Raw genomic sequence first — 16,287 nt, 5'->3', positions numbered from 1 at the left:
CATCGTTAACAGTCGCTCCTTGCTGTCACATGCAACGACGTCGCTAACGATGCCAGATGTGCGTCACAGAATCTGTGACCTCGGCGATATATCGTTAGATATGTCATTGCGTGTAACGGGGCCTTAAGTCTTCATCTGCAGGAAAAGATGCAGGCTCAGCACGTGAGCCTAAAACAAATGAAGGGAGATGACTTATGACATGCATAGCACGTCATAAGTCGTTAAGATGGCAATCCATCATATGATTCCAGAAATATGAGCCTTTTTAAGGTCTTTAGAAGAGGAGGTGCTCTGAGGATCCTCAGGGGTGTGTTATTTAGTCTGCTTTACATTTATACCTTACCTTGTGAGCACAATAAAGAACATAACAACTAGTGTTAAATAAAAAGGCCAATATCTCTGGAACCAAATAGTGAAAAATAAAATATAAAAAAAATAAAAAAAATAAAAAAACAGGAATTCCCAGGGGAACAACAGTAATAAAATAAGAGCAAAAGTGTAAAACATTTTGACCTTGTGATCGATCAGTTTATGCGATCACTGTATAATCAGCTATTAGATGAAAATTAATTGTGAAATTGTTTCCTGTGCAATAGTTGTCGACAGTTTGCGTACAACGGTGGTGAGTTGGTTCTAGGAACAGTTGTATAGATCTACTGTTGCAATAACTCACATGTTTCTGTGTAGTTTGCAGGTCTATAGATTCTGAAGTCATTGCTGTGATGGCCGTTGGTAACGTTGTGATCCTGCTTTTGATTTTTATGGGCACCTACTACTTTTTGAAGAGACAACTGGAGAAAAGATCAGATGGTAAATATGGTATACATTCTCCAGCCATCTGGAAAATACCATAAATGTTAAGGCCGCTTTACACGCAACAATATCGCTAACGAGATGTCGTTGGGGTCACGAAATTCGTGCTGCACATCCGGCCTTGTTAGCGACGTTGTGTGTGACACGTATGAGCGACCGCTAACGATGCAAAATACTCAACAAATCGTTGACACGTCGTCCATTTCCCAAATATCGTTGCTGATTTTGGACGCAGGTTGTTCGTCGTTCCTGAGGCAGCACACATCGCTACGTGTGACACCCCAGGAACGACGAACAACACCATACCTCCGTCCTCCGGCAATGAGGTGGGCGTGACTTTCATGCGGCTGCTCTCCGCCCCTCCGCTTCTATTGGACGCCTGCCATGTGACGTCGCTGTGACGCTGCACGAACCACCCCCTTAGAAAAGAGGCTGTTCGCCGGCCACAGCGATGTTGCTAGGAAGGTACCGTATATGCCGGCGTATAAGACGACTGGGCGTATAAGACGACCCCCAACTTCTGCCCTAAAAATATAGAATTTGGGATATACTCACTGTATAAGACTACCCCGCTCCCAAATGAAAAAAAGCCTGCTTTGATTGCAACATGTTAATTTTAATTCCGCGAGAGCCGTACAATATGTTTTTAAAGGGCCATTGACAGATCAATCGCTCCAATGTTCACTTAGTACAGCAAGGAATGCTCCTCCCTGCTGTATAAAGCCACAACTGGACTGAAACAATGGTACTACACTCTGCTACAAACAGACACACACAACTCTGCTACAAACAGACAAACACACACAACTCTGCTACAAACAGACAAACACACACAACTCTGCTACATACAGACAAACACACACAACTCTGCTACATACAGACAAACACATACAACTCTGCTACATACAGACAAACACATACAACTCTGCTACATGCAGACAAACACACACAACTCTGCTACATGCAGACAAACACATACAACTCTGCTACATGCAGACAAACACACACAACTCTGCTACATGCAGACAAACACACACAACTCTGCTACATGCAGACAAACACACACAACTCTGCTACATGCAGACAAACACACACAACTCTGCTACATGCAGACAAACACACACAACTCTGCTACATGCAGACAAACACATACAACTCTGCTACATGCAGACAAACACACACAACTCTGCTACATGCAGACAAACACACACAACTCTGCTGCTCTGTGGGGCCTGCACCCGCGGCTCGGCGGGTACAGCACCCGCGGCATCGGCGGGGGGGGGGGATTGGCAGGGCATACATCTGGGGGGTTAGAAGCAGCTCACCGGGGCCCATAATAGGCACAAGTCCCCCTGTGTTAGATATCTCCCCCATAGTGCTGCCCATGGCCCCTATATAGATCGCACAAGTTCCCCTGTGTTAGATATCTCCCCCATAGTGCTGCCCATGGCCCCTATATAGATCGCACAAGTTCCCCTGTGTTAGATATCTCCCCCATAGTGCTGCCCATGGCCCCTATATAGATCGCACAAGTTCCCCTGTGTTAGATATCTCCCCCATAGTGCTGCCCATGGCCCCTATATAGATCGCACAAGTTCCCCTGTGTTAGATATCTCCCCCATAGTGCTGCCCATGGCTCCTATATAGATCGCACAAGTCCCCCTGTGTCAGATATCGCCCCCATAGTGCTGCCCATGGCCCCTATAGATCGCACAAGTCCCCCTGTGTCAGATATGGCCCCTAGGCTGCTGCCCAAAGTAAAATAAAACCCTCTTTCCTTATCTCCTGTCTGCTCCGTGCTTCTGTTCTTCCACTTCCTGGTTCTCAGTGCGGTCATGTGATCGGCACAGCAGCCTGAGATCTCTGCCTGATCACAGTGGAAGCAGGGACACGGGGAGAAACGCTGCAGGGGTAAGTAAAGCCAGGGCTGTATTTTGCCTTCATGCTGCCCTAGGCACTTTAAGTGGTCGCGCCCCTTAGTGACAACGTAAAACTGAGTTTTCGCACACGACATCTGTTTAAGGCAGATCTACTCTGTAGCACACTTTAAAAAGTATCAATAAGAAACGAACCCCCCCCCAATGGGAATCATCACAGGCACATCAAAACATAGCATGAGTATAAAATATTCCCACCACACCGTCCCCACTTATATACTGTGACTGTGACACTGCCCCTAATAAACACCACACTGCCCTCCCTTATAAACTACTGTATATCCACCACACCTTCCTCGATTATGAAATATGATCTGTACGTTGTGAGGAGGGAGCAGCATGATGTGAGGACAATGTCCCATGCATGGTGCCCCCTCCTCACAATGTCCTATGCATGCTGCCCCCTCCTCACAATGTCCCATGCATGCTGCCCCCTCCTCACAATGTCCCATGCATGCTGCCCCCTCCTCACAATGTCCCATGCATGCTGCCCCCTCCTCACAATGTCCCATGCATGCTGCTCCCTCGTCACAATGTCCCATGCATGCTGCTCCCTCCTCACAATGTCCCATGCTTTCTGCCCCCTCCTCACAATGTCCCATGCATGCTGCCCCCTCTTCACAATGTCCCATGAATGCTGCCCCCTCCTCACAATGTCCCATGCATGCTGCCCCCTCCTCACAATGTCCCATGCATGCTGCCCCCTCCTCACAATGTCCCATGCATGCTGCTCCCTCCTCACAATGTCCCTTGCATGCTGCCCCCTCCTCACAATGTCCCTTGCATGCTGCCCCCTCCTCACAATGTCCCATGCATGCTGCCCCCTCCTCACAATGTCCCATGCATGCTGCCCCCTCCTCACAATGTCCCATGCATGCTGCCCCCTCCTCACAATGTCCCATGCATGCTGCTCTCTCCTCACAATGTCCCATGCATGCTGCCCCCTCTTCACAATGTCCCATGCATGCTGCTCCCTCCTCACAATGTCCCATGCATGCTGCCCCTCCTCACAATGTCCCATGCATGCTGCTCCCTCCTCACAATGTCCCATGAATGCTGCTCCCTCCTCACAATGTCTCATGCATGCTGACCCCTCCTCACAATGTCTCATGTATGCTGCTCCCGCCTCACAATGTCCCATGCATGCTGCTCCCTCCTCACAATGTCCCATGCATGCTGCTCCCTCCGCACAATGTCTCATGCTTGATGCTCCCTCCTCACAATGTCCCATGCATGCTGCTCCTTCCTCACAATGTCCCATGCATGCTGCTCCCTCCTCACAATGTCTCATGCATGCTGCCCCCTCCTCAGTGTCCCATGCATGCTGCCCCCTTCTCACAATGTCCCATGCATGCTGCCCCCTCCTCACAATGTCTCATGCATGCCGCCCCCTCCTCAGTGTCCCATGCATGCTGCCCCCTTCTCACAATGTCCCATGCATGCTGTCCCTCTCCATGAGCTCCTAATGCTGCCTTCCTCTTTTCCATAATGAGACCTTCATGTTGCCCCACTCATGCTAAGACCACCACACTAACGCTTATGCTGAGACCCCCCACACACACACTACCCCACTCTTGATATTGACTCCCCTACATTGCTCCACTCCATACTGATCCCACACATGCTGCCCCTTCTTCACAATGAGCTCCCAATGCTGCCCCCTCTTATTCTGAGTCCTTACACTCCCCCCACCCAATCGATTTTGTCATTGCACTATCCCTCATCCCTTGTCCTCTGTCTCTAGCATTAGCCCCTCTCTCCCACTCCCCCAGCATCAGCCTCTCTCCCCCAGCATCAGCCTCTATCTTCCCTCAGCATCAGCCTCTCTTCCCCAGTCTCAGCCTTTGCCTCCCCCCAGCCTCAGCCTGCCCCAGTCTCCGCCTCAGCCTCCCTCCAGCCTCCCTCCAGTCTCAGCCTCAGCCTCCCTCAAGTCTCAGCCTCAGCCTCCCTCCAGTCTCAGCCTCAGCCTCCCTCCAGCCTCCCCCCAGTCTCTGCCTCTGCCTCCCTCCAGCCTCCCCCCAGTCTCTGCCTCTGCCTCCCTCCAGCCTCCCCCCAGTCTCAGCCTCAGCCTCCCTCCAGTCTCAGCCTCAGCCTCCCTCCAGCCTCCCCCCAGTCTCAGCCTCAGTCTCCCTCCAGCCTCCCCCCAGTCTCAGCCTCCCTCCAGTCTCAGCCTCTGCCTCCCTCCAGCCTCCCCCCAGTCTCTGCCTCTGCCTCCCTCCAGCCTCCCCCCAGTCTCTGACTCTGCCTCCCTCCAGCCTCCCCCCAGTCTCTGCCTCTGCCTCCCTCCAGCCTCCCCCCCAGTCTCTGCCTCTGACTCCCTCCAACCTCCCCCCAGTCTCTGCCTCTGACTCTCTCCAGTCTCAGCCTCTGCCTCCCTCCAGCCTCCCCCCAGTCTCAGCCTCTGCCTCCCTCCAGTCTCAGCCTCTGCCTCCCTCCAGTCTCTGCCTCTGCCTCCCTCCAGCCTCCCCCCAGTCTCTGCCTCTGCCTCCCTCCAGCCTCCCCCCAGTCTCAGACTCTGCCTCCCTCCAGCCTCCCCCCAGTCTCTGCCTCTGCCTCCCTCCAGCCTCCCCCCAGTCTCTGCCTCTGCCTCCCTCCAGCCTCCCCCCAGTCTCTGCCTCCCTCCAGCCTCCCCCCAGTCTCTGCCTCTGCCTCCCTCCAGCCTCCCCCCAGTCTCAGCCTCTGCCTCTCTCCAGCCTCCCCCCAGTCTCAGCCTCTGCCTCCCTCCAGCCTCCCCCCAGTCTCTGCCTCTGCCTCCCTCCAGCCTCCCCCCAGTCTCTGCCTCTGCCTCCCTCCAGCCTCCCCCAGTCTCAGCCTCTGCCTCCCTCCAGCCTCCCCACAGTCTCAGCCTCTGCCTCCCTCAGTCTCAGCCTCTGCCTCCCTCCAACCTCCCCCCAGTCTCAGCCTCTGCCTCCCTCCAGCCTCCCCCCAGTCTCTGCCTCTGCCTCCCTCCAGCCTCCCCCCAGTCTCTGCCTCTGCCTCCCTCCAGCCTCCCCCAGTCTCAGCCTCTGCCTCCCTCCAGCCTCCCCACAGTCTCAGCCTCTGCCTCCCTCCAGTCTCAGCCTCTGCCTCCCTCCAACCTCCCCCCAGTCTCAGCCTCTGCCTCTCTCCAGTCTCAGCCTCTGCCTCCCTCCAGCCTCCCCCCAGTCTCAGCCTCTGCCTCCCTCCAGTCTCAGCCTCTGCCTCCCTGCAGTCTCTGCCTCTGCCTCCCTCCAGCCTCCCCCCAGTCTCTGCCTCTGCCTCCCTCCAGCCTCCCCCCAGTCTCAGCCTCTGCCTCCCTCCAGCCTCTTCCCAGTCTCTGCCTCTGCCTCCCTCCAGCCTCCCCCCAGTCTCTGCCTCTGCCTCCCTCCAGCCTCCCCCAGTCTCAGCCTCTGCCTCCCTCCAGCCTCCCCACAGTCTCAGCCTCTGCCTCCCTCCAGTCTCAGCCTCTGCCTCCCTCCAACCTCCCCCCAGTCTCAGCCTCTGCCTCTCTCCAGTCTCAGCCTCTGCCTCCCTCCAGCCTCCCCCCAGTCTCAGCCTCTGCCTCCCTCCAGTCTCAGCCTCTGCCTCCCTCCAGTCTCTGCCTCCCTCCAGCCTCCCCCCAGTCTCTGCCTCAGCCTCCCTCCAGCCTCCCCCCAGTCTCTGCCTCTGCCTCCCTCCAGCCTCCCTCCAGTCTCAGCCTCTGCCTCCCTCCAACCTCCCCCCAGTCTCAGCCTCTGCCTCTCTCCAGTCTCAGCCTCTGCCTCCCTCCAGCCTCCCCCCAGTCTCAGCCTCTGCCTCCCTCCAGTCTCAGCCTCTGCCTCCCTCCAGTCTCTGCCTCTGCCTCCCCCCAGTCTCTGCCTCTGCCTCCCTCCAGCCTCCCCCCAGTCTCTGCCTCTGCCTCCCTCCAGCCTCCCCCCAGTCTCTGCCTCTGCCTCCCTCCAGCCTCCCCACAGTCTCTCCCTCTGCCTCCCTCCAGTCTCCCCCCAGTCTCAGCCTCTGCCTCCCTCCAGCCTCCCCCCAGTCTCTGCCTCTGCCTCCCTCCAGCCTCCCCCCAGTCTCAGCCTCTGCCTCTCTCCAGCCTCCCCCAGTCTCAGCCTCTGCCTCCCTCCAGCCTCCCCCCAGTCTCTGCCTCCCTCCAGCCTCCCCCCCAGTCTCTGCATCTGCCTCCCTCCAGCCTCCCCCAGTCTCAGCCTCTGCCTCCCTCCAGCCTCCCCACAGTCTCAGCCTCTGCCTCCCTCCAGTCTCAGCCTCTGCCTCCCTCCAGCCTCCCCCAGTCTCAGCCTCTGCCTCTCTCCAGTCTCAGCCTCTGCCTCCCTCCAGCCTCCCCCCAGTCTCAGCCACTGCCTCCCTCCAGTCTCAGCCTCTGCCTACCTCCAGCCTCCCCCCAGTCTCAGCCTCTGCCTCCCTCCAGCCTCCCCCCAGTCTCAGCCTCTGCCTCCCTCCAGCCTCCCCCCAGTCTCAGCCTCTGCCTCCCTCCAGTATCTGCCTTTGCCGCCTCCCCCCCCGCATGCGCAGATCTCTGGTCTGCATTAGAGACACACCCACGCTCCTTATGAATCCACTTACCTGCTCCAATGCCCGCCGCCATCTTCCTGGCTCATGTGAGTATCCTCTTCTGACACCGGCTTCCATCACGGCGTCCTCCGCGGCGTCCTGCTGTGAGCTCTGCATGTGACGTCCACACAGCAGTGGACGCAGCACAGAGGAAGGAGCTGATTGGCGCGCGCCTGTGACCCCGGAAGTGCAGGCGCCGGCAGTTCCGGGGTCAATCAGCTCCCTGTGCTCGGCGGCCACAAAAAAAAAAAATGTAAAAAAAAAAAAAAAAAAAAAATTTTTTTTTTTTTTTTTTTTTTTTGCTGCCAGAAGGTGCCGCCCCTCACAATCTGCCGCCCTAGGCACCGGACCACGGGTGCCTAATGGTAAATACGGCCCTGAGTAAAGCTTTTTTATTTTAGAATGAGCAGCAGCCTGGGGGCCAAATCTAACACATGGGGGACATGTGCGATCACACTGGGACGCAGACTCATAGAATATGCACCGCTGCTCCAGCCCCTCACTGCGTGCGATTTCAGCACCATTGGAGATGGACAGCGGCTGTGCATATTATATGAGTGGGTGCAGGAGATCAAAGGCTGCAGGCCGCAGCGTTCCCCTGTGCTCCAGAGCTGCTGCCCCCACCTCCCCTGGACGCTGCAGTGTACATACACACCCCCCCCCCGTATATCCGGCGTATAAGACGACCCCCCACTGTAGCCATTATTTTAAGGGGGTAAAAAGTCGTCTTATACGCCAGTATATACGGGTATGACGGGTACTAGCGATTTTGCTCGTGACGCACAAATGACGGGCGCAGGTGCGAATGCTAGCGACATCGCTAGTGATGTCGCAGTGTGTAAAGCCCCCTATAGTGTTAATAGAAACACATTGCTGGGACCATAACATTATGTTGGATAAGCCCTCAACTCTCTACCACCATAGTGTCAACCATGGTTACCCTAGTAGATTCCTTATCACATTGCACCATTACAGCTCCAGCCAATGCCACCATAGGGTCCCTATAAGTCTTAAGAAGTGTCCCAATTAGACTTTTAGAATCAATGCTCCTTTAAACAATGGAATCCCTAAAGCAGTGCTATGCCAAAATGTCCCCATAAGAGATGAGCCAACTCGAAATTCGGTGTTCTTGCCAAACACAAACTTTACACAAAACAGAATGGAGCTCGGGTGCTTTACGTATGAACACAACTCGTGTGAGTAACGTTGTGCTCGGGTACACTCGGTGCTCAGCCCAGTGCGAGCAGTTTGCAATGTTTGAACGGCTCACACTGTGGGGACAACAGCATGATCAAATTTGGTGCGCACCAAAAAAATGGAAAAACACCACCCACCTGGCCCCGGAAGTGATCTGTTAATGGCTAACTGCATGTGGGCGGAGACCCAAACTGCCCAACTGGTGACATCCATTGGGGTTCTTCAGGCCAAGTCCATGTCCCAAAGCGATCTTACGCAGGTCCACACATCTCTAGGCACCATCACTTTATTATGAGCAACCATCGCACATAATACACGTTTGACCTTTTGGGTATTAGTGGTGGGTCCAGGGGTTCACAGCCAAAAGGGGTAATTGAGATAAATGTTAACTCTGTTAAAATACAACTATATCAGTTCATTAAGGGTCCATGACCAACATTTCTTTGAAGACTAGACCACTTTCAGTCTATGTTTACAATTCCATACCAATACGTCACAGCCGATGTGCTGCCACGTTGGGTTCCAGCCACAGTGTTAGCCACAATTGCCCCAAAAATTAGTAGCCACTATACCCCAATGGTTTTTTGTTGAAATATACCAATAAGCTGATATCTTATCAATTATGTTCTCTAGGAAAAGTATCTCAAAATCAAACACAAGGACAAGAAAGCAACTATCAGGTAAGTTAGTGGTAATCGTATTGGAAGAAATCCAGCTAAACTGACATAATAAATGCAAAAATAATAAATAAAATACAATTATATAATAAACACATCAAATACTCATTAAATTTCATGTGGTTGAGTTCCCCTTCCCACTTTCTCGATTCTCATTTTTACGTGACCTTGGAAACTAAATATTTCAGAAAGGAATTTGAAATGTACATATGGTATGTTAATATCATATCTATTCCAGTCCCCTGAATTAGAGGTACTGCAAACAATAAAATTCTGCCTTCCTTCAGCCACCACTAGAGGGAGTTAATGAGCTTACTGCATACTACTTATACATTGACCTTAATAATAACACTGTCGTCAGTCAATTCTTGCGCTTCCACTTGTGGTGGCTTCAAGCAAAAAAACCTGTAACCTTTAGCTCGAATGTCCCAATTTATCAAGAATGGCGTTTGTTACGGTTGCTGTGGCTCTGGAGACTATGTCCGGATTTCTTGCTACTGCACATGTGCAAGCGCTGGAGACTAAGTCCTATCTTGGAGCCATTGCACATGTGCGGGTGACATCATCGCTGACACGAGGTCACATGTCTCTGACACCTTCTAAGATGATTGGCCACTGGTCATGTGCTTGTGACACGTGGTCACATGTCTCTGACACCTTATATGCCGATTGGTCGCTGGTCATGTGCTTGTGACACTTTGCTCGGTGATAGGCCAGCGTGACGTCATTGCTGTCATTCTGGCAGCGGATTGGCTCTGGTGTCTTCCATCTTGGATGAGGCACAGAGTCTATATAAGACCCTGACGCCCGGCGCTCAGTCCTCTTGGTTCATGCATGAGGGTAGAAGCCCTGTGCATGTCCCTCTAGGCATCTCTCTGTCTATGCTAGGTGAGCGCTACCGGCAGGGTAGCGTTCTTATACCTTACAGCTTCGGCTGCAGTCCGTATCCTTACCTCTTAGTGGAGCGGACATAGGCAGGTGCCTGAGGCACATGGTCCGGCTGGGCCTTGTGATTCTACTCGTAGGTGGATGTTGCCGCTAGGGTAACGTTCCTTATACTGTGTCTGGCAGTTGTTCGTATCCTCGCACACTAGGGGAGCGAACAGAGGTAGGAGCTTTGTGCGGCTTATGCTGCTGTCCGTCTCTTTTGCACCACTAGAAGAGCGGACCTAGGCAGGTGCCATATCTAGTGGTTCGTGTCCTCGCACACTAGTGGAGCGAACGCAGGTAGGAGCTTTGTGCGGCTTACGCTGCTGTCCGTCTCTTTTGCACCACTAGAAGAGCGGACCTAGGCAGGTGCCATATCTAGTGGTTCGTGTCCTCGCACACTAGTGGAGCGAACGCAGGTAGGAGCTTTGTGTGGCTTACGCTGCTGTCCGTCTCTTTTGCACCACTAGAAGAGCGGACCTAGGCAGGTGCCATATCTAGTGGTTCGTGTCCTCGCACACTAGTGGAGCGAACGCAGGTAGGAGCTTTGTGCGGCTTACGCTGCTGTCCGTCTCCTGGCACCGCTAGAGGAACGGACCTAGGTAGGTGCCATTTTACACTCACTGCTTGTGTCTCTGTGACCATTAACAGAGACCATTCCACACACCCTCCAAGTAAGGGAGGAATTGCCTTATTTACTAATTATATTCCTCTGTGAGTTTAACAGAGGTATTGCACTCTGCACTTGTGCTATTATTTTTTACAGTTGCACACTTATATACCCCTTATCCTCTGCCATAGTCTGCAGCAGAGTCTTTGCACGGTGGACCCTGACTGTCTGATATTCCTTTAGGTTTTATTATCAGACAGCCCCCGTAACAGCGTTCTTCATTAAGAGAACATGAAATATACACAAATCAGGGACTGGATGATATTTGTGTTATAATTTACGTTACTTTTGTAGTGTAAACTATGTTGAATTTGTTAGCCATGAGCCTCCAAGGCAAGACTTGCAAAAAATTTGTGGAGTTCGGAAAAATTTTGGTAAAATTGCCTAAAGTCAGACAATATCAACCAGTTATAGTTAAAGCACCAATAAAACATTTTTTTTGTGCCCTGCTGGAGTAGTACTTTAAATCTACATCCCCTGCATCGTGTCTGATACTCACCTTCCGGTATCTTCACATTTTTCCAACAGAGATCCGGTCGATCTGTGGGAATTTGGGACCTGCTGGTAGCTCCAATGTTTCATGGAGCGCACTGGTGGTCACAAGTCAATGTAACTCTATCAGAGCATTGTTCTGGCCTTGTTTTGGCTCTCATAGACTTGAATTGAGCTCCTGTGACGTAACTTCTGACTTACACCCTGTCACAAGCTACGGACACTGGAGGGGCATCGGTAAGAGGTGGGTGAGTATATGGCTGAGGGCAGGGGCCTTACATTTAAGGCACCACACCAGCTCTGAAGAAAAAACAAAACAAAAAACTGGAGTGGTAAGAAAAAAACAATATGTTTAAGCAGAAGATATAGAACAAAAAACATACTAAATGTAATTTAGTTAATTAAAGAAAATGTTTACTAATTTGATATAGACTTCCTATTGTCAGAAGAGGTCATCAATATCAGATTGGTGGGTATCAGGCACCCGACACCCCTATCGATCAGTTGTGCGCACTGCCGGCCGGATTTAAACAGTATGTGGAGCCGGCACATCACTGATCCATAGCCTATGTAGTGGCGGTTCTTGAGTCCTGAACTCAGCTCCTAATGAGCTGAGATGGAGGACCTCAGATTCTCCACTACTGTCACGGGGGTGTATGGATGGAACAGGGGCTCCTAGGCTTACCCTAAGACTGGGGCCCCTATGCTATCCTTTATCTCGATGGTAGACTTGATTTTAGCCAGGTTTGAGCCCCCAACATGACCCTGTCTCCTGTCCGAGCCCTGATACTACTTCCTCCCACCCAGGAAGCAGGACAGAAACCCAGTAACCAAAATGCCATAAATAATCACAGACAAGGGTAAATGAAAACCTATGCACACTGTACTCAAACACAAAGGAGGGCCACTATGTGCACTGGGGAGTAAAGCAAAAGGGGTAGGAAATATGTACACATCTTGAGGACTCACAAAGCACACAGAACCCGTAACTTCTAGATCACCATAGAACTGGATAATCACAGGAACCAGGAAGCAAAAAGCTATATCCGGCACTCAGCCCCAGAATCCAGAACCTTATAAAGGGTCAGGGCTGGTGATGATCAGCAGCCTGTGCTCCCAGTAGATGATCACGAGCCAGCAGGAATTAACTCTTGCTCTACTGGAGGGCAGTGAAACCAGAACTAGCCGACGCCCAATACAGGCTGTGCAATTAAGTGATCCCAGGCTATTTGTCAGACTCCGTAGAGTTAATAGAGTACGATGCTGCCATGACACCCAGCGAGTGCAACGCTGAACACCACATGACAACTACAGTTTACATTTATTTACCTTAAGGTCACTCCTCAACCTCCTTTAAAGTGCCAAAACACCACTTATATAATATTTATACACAGAGACAACCGTGGCATAAATTTTGAATAAATAATCTTTATTATACTCATATTAAAATTAATACAGCAAGTGAGTCCTCAAGAGGGTTTAGCTGGACTGCTGGAGTGGGTCAATAACAGTAATTGTGGTTAGTTTACATCACGACTGTATACAAAATGATCACAATTGCTAACTGATATAATACAATACAGTAGTTTGTACATAGATTTGTATTATGCTTCCTATTAATACTATTTAGTGGTCATGTACTCCAACTGACAGTTATTAGTTGCAATCACAGTTTTAAATATTATATATCTATGGTCATTGTGGTATAGCCAAAGCTTCGCCCATGTGGTAAGAAACACTTAGTGATCAAGAAGCGGCAATGCCATGATTTATAAATTGTCCCCAGCTGCAGCGATGCTACCAGTACATTGCAACAATTCTAACTGACCACTTGTCTAGTGTTAGTTAAGTTGCTGGAAATAAGTCACCAGCAATAGCCTATGACTAATCCACACCAAGTACCTCATGCAGCATAGCCATCAAGGTGTAATATAGTAGATTGTACATAGACTAGTGCCAGTTACAACCACAGTTTTATATGTCAAGACCATGCAATGATTACCTCATAACCTAGGCCTCGCCCATGTGGCTAAGGACAACAATAGTCAACCAACAAGACCATAGCCTGTATTCTAACCATAAACATAGTAAATAAGCAGTACTGACCAATTCACAGCAAGTCCAGGCAAACACCAGTCCCTACGCGCGTTTCACCTCTTCTTCAGGGGACGTGTGATGGACTATGTGCAGGCTAGGTATATATAGTGTATTATATTGGTCTTAATTAGAAAAGGAGGAACTTCCTGCAATTGGCTTGGCCAGAATCAAGGCTTGCCATTGGAGGAGTTAGATGTCACTCAATAGCCCAGTTGCATTCTGGCCCATACACAGCTGTAGATACTACATATGATTCCCATTTAATCCAGCCGCCAGTGATCGCATGCCGTGCTACCGCCAACGAGACATGTCTCTTAGCAACAAAGAACGTCATATCCGATGACGCTAACAAGAGCCCAGTTAACTGCGTTGTGATAAGCCTACGTCACTGAGACACATTCCTCAGTAGTGAAGGCACGCCCCAACCTAGGACGTTAGTAGGGGGGGGCGGAGTCAACCACGTCACAGGAAGTGACGTTTGTTTATGGAAGAGTCCGCCCAACCCATGCACGTCATCCGTGGGTTCGCGCAATCGTATGGTGCCGTCCCATCATAGCGGCCGCTAGTGGAGGACAGAGACAGACAGTCCATCCACATCACAGCACAATGGCGTCTGGTCCCGGCAAGGTCCGCCCCTCACCTTCGTGTCATCAGACAGGACGCATATCATTAGAGCAACCACGACCAATGTTAGATCCTAACATCTAATCAATGTTATGTCAGTCCGCCTGTCCAACGCGACCACAGTGGCAGTGGATCTCCAACCAGAGGGCACTTATCCCATGCGAACCAGCTCAGCTCATGCCATCACCGGCACACACTCGGGGTCAGTCAGCATGACGGCGACAAAACTCACAGCCTCAGCCACGCGTCCATATAGATCTGACACCCAATTACAGGCAAGCACCATAGTTCATCCCTTTAGATCAACAACCAGCATTCAAAATGAACAAGGGATGCATGCCCACAGATGTCGGGCCATCAACCCCGTGACATGTACAACCGCACCACCAATTCAACCAACCCCAGTGACAACAACGACATCTGTGCAAATTTAAGCCCAGAACAAACACCAGAAGCCTCACCCCTCTTCAAACTTGAATAAGCCAATCGCGGCACCCTATATCAGATTCCAGACCGATACCTATATCCAATTCCACATATCAAGATCATATTTATATTGCGACAGGAATAACCCCCATTCCAAATTAATTCACATCCATCCAAAAGTGTCAATAACATTCCATTTGGTCATGGATGGTGTTCAACAATGTGATTCCAGATTTATGCAGTGTAGGTGGTGTCGCCAGATTGAGCGTCCCCAAGTGGCAGCAACCACCCACTACTACTCTAAGGTTTTAATGGCGTGGTAGTCCCGAAGGACTCCAGAGCCACCTCCCCCACCCGGCCCATAGGGGCCGGGTGAGGGAGGGGCATCCAGACTCCATCAGGGCATCCACGCTCCACCTTAATTCTACATATGACCAAAGAAAAAGGAGTCAATTATTACACTTATACTACCATGCCTACATATATCCCCAATTTGTGCAATACAGTGCAATACAAATCAAAAGAAAGGATGTAATTCTTGACGTAGAATTTTTTCATAAATTCTTCTTGCTCAGATATGGTTGTATTTTCTTGATCCCATTTTGTCATCATGAATTTTCCTTATTCAAATATGGTTACTTCCTCACCATCCCAATTTATTATCATGTGGATGAATGGACCAGGTATCTATAGATCTTTAAATAAAAGGATAGAATGTTAATATAATTCCTTCAATTTCATTTACACAACTTGTCAGTCACCTTAATGATTCCTAGTTCCATACCCAGCCTGCACAGAATTATTACATTAAAATAATAATAATAAAATTGTTAAAAAATTACATTTAAATCCCATGCAACCTACAGAAAGGAACTGAATCCAAAATGCTCATTTAGTCCGACGGGAGCAACCGTACCCAATGTGTAGATCCACCTACTTTCCAATTTACTTAGAACAGTGCCCAGATCACCACCTCTCAAGTCCGTTTTTACTTGGTCAATGGCTTTGATTTTTAAAGAGGTAGGATTGGAGTCATGGTACTTTTTATAGTGTCTTGGTAGGGTTTTAAGATGTTCTGTGTCCTGTGCTGTTTTAGATTTTTCTATGTCACGGACGTGTTCACGTACCCGAATTTTTAGCTCTCGACTAGTGAGGCCAACATAATACTTACCACATCCACACTCCGCTTGATAAACCACATTTTTTGATGAACAGGTCAAGTGTGGTCTGCTGGTATATTCTTTTGAGTCTTTCAGACCAAAGAATGTTTTAGACTTAACCATATTCAGGCATCCTTTACACAACCCACATGGGAAAAACCCAGGAGAAAGTTGCGGATGGAGTTTCTTTTGGTGACCCTGATAGCAGCTATGGACCAAAAGGTCTTTCAAGTTTTTAGACCGTTGTGCTGTGATCAAAGGACGATCTGGTAGACATTTTCTCAGAATTGGATCAACCATTAGAACACTCCAATGTTTTTGAAGAATCGAGTGTAAATCATACCACCTGCTGTTGAATGTGGTAATAAGTCTGACAGGATGTTCTGTCTGAGTCTCTGATGGTTGGGGGTAAAGTAATTTCTCCCTCGGGGTTTTAAATGCCCTTCTGTAGCCCTGTTTTATGCATCTCTTACTGTAACCTCTATTTAGAAAACGATTTGTCAGGTCTTTAGCTTGTAATTGAAAACTATTCGTAGAGGAACAAATACGTTTTGCTCTTAAAAATTGTGACGTGGGTATACCCCTAATTGTGGCTGTAGGATGGCAGGATTGGGCATGTAGTAAAGTATTAGTAGAGGTCTTTTTTCTGTAGACATCGGTACTAATATCTCCATTGGGAGAAGCCTGAATTCTTATGTCTAAGAACTCTACTTCACGTCCATATTTATAGGTCAAGTAGATGTTTTGATTGTTCA

At 50.1% G+C, this 16,287-nt stretch overlaps 1 long non-coding RNA gene across 1 annotated transcript in view; it reads left to right on the top strand.

The window, feature by feature from the left end:
- Positions 1-739: 739 nt before the first annotated feature.
- The window catches only part of LOC142256396 (uncharacterized), a 31,531-nt gene continuing 15,983 nt past the window's right edge, over positions 740-16,287 (top strand). Inside the window, exons 1-2 of the long non-coding RNA XR_012727521.1 lie at positions 740-810; positions 9,093-9,139. This is a non-coding gene — a long non-coding RNA (uncharacterized LOC142256396). The remainder of the gene's footprint in view (positions 811-9,092; positions 9,140-16,287) is intronic.

Source organism: Anomaloglossus baeobatrachus, chromosome 11 (genome assembly GCF_048569485.1).
Source record: "Anomaloglossus baeobatrachus isolate aAnoBae1 chromosome 11, aAnoBae1.hap1, whole genome shotgun sequence".
Classification (NCBI taxonomy): domain Eukaryota; kingdom Metazoa; phylum Chordata; class Amphibia; order Anura; family Aromobatidae; genus Anomaloglossus; species Anomaloglossus baeobatrachus.
This window is presented reverse-complemented; position numbering and strand designations above follow the sequence as displayed.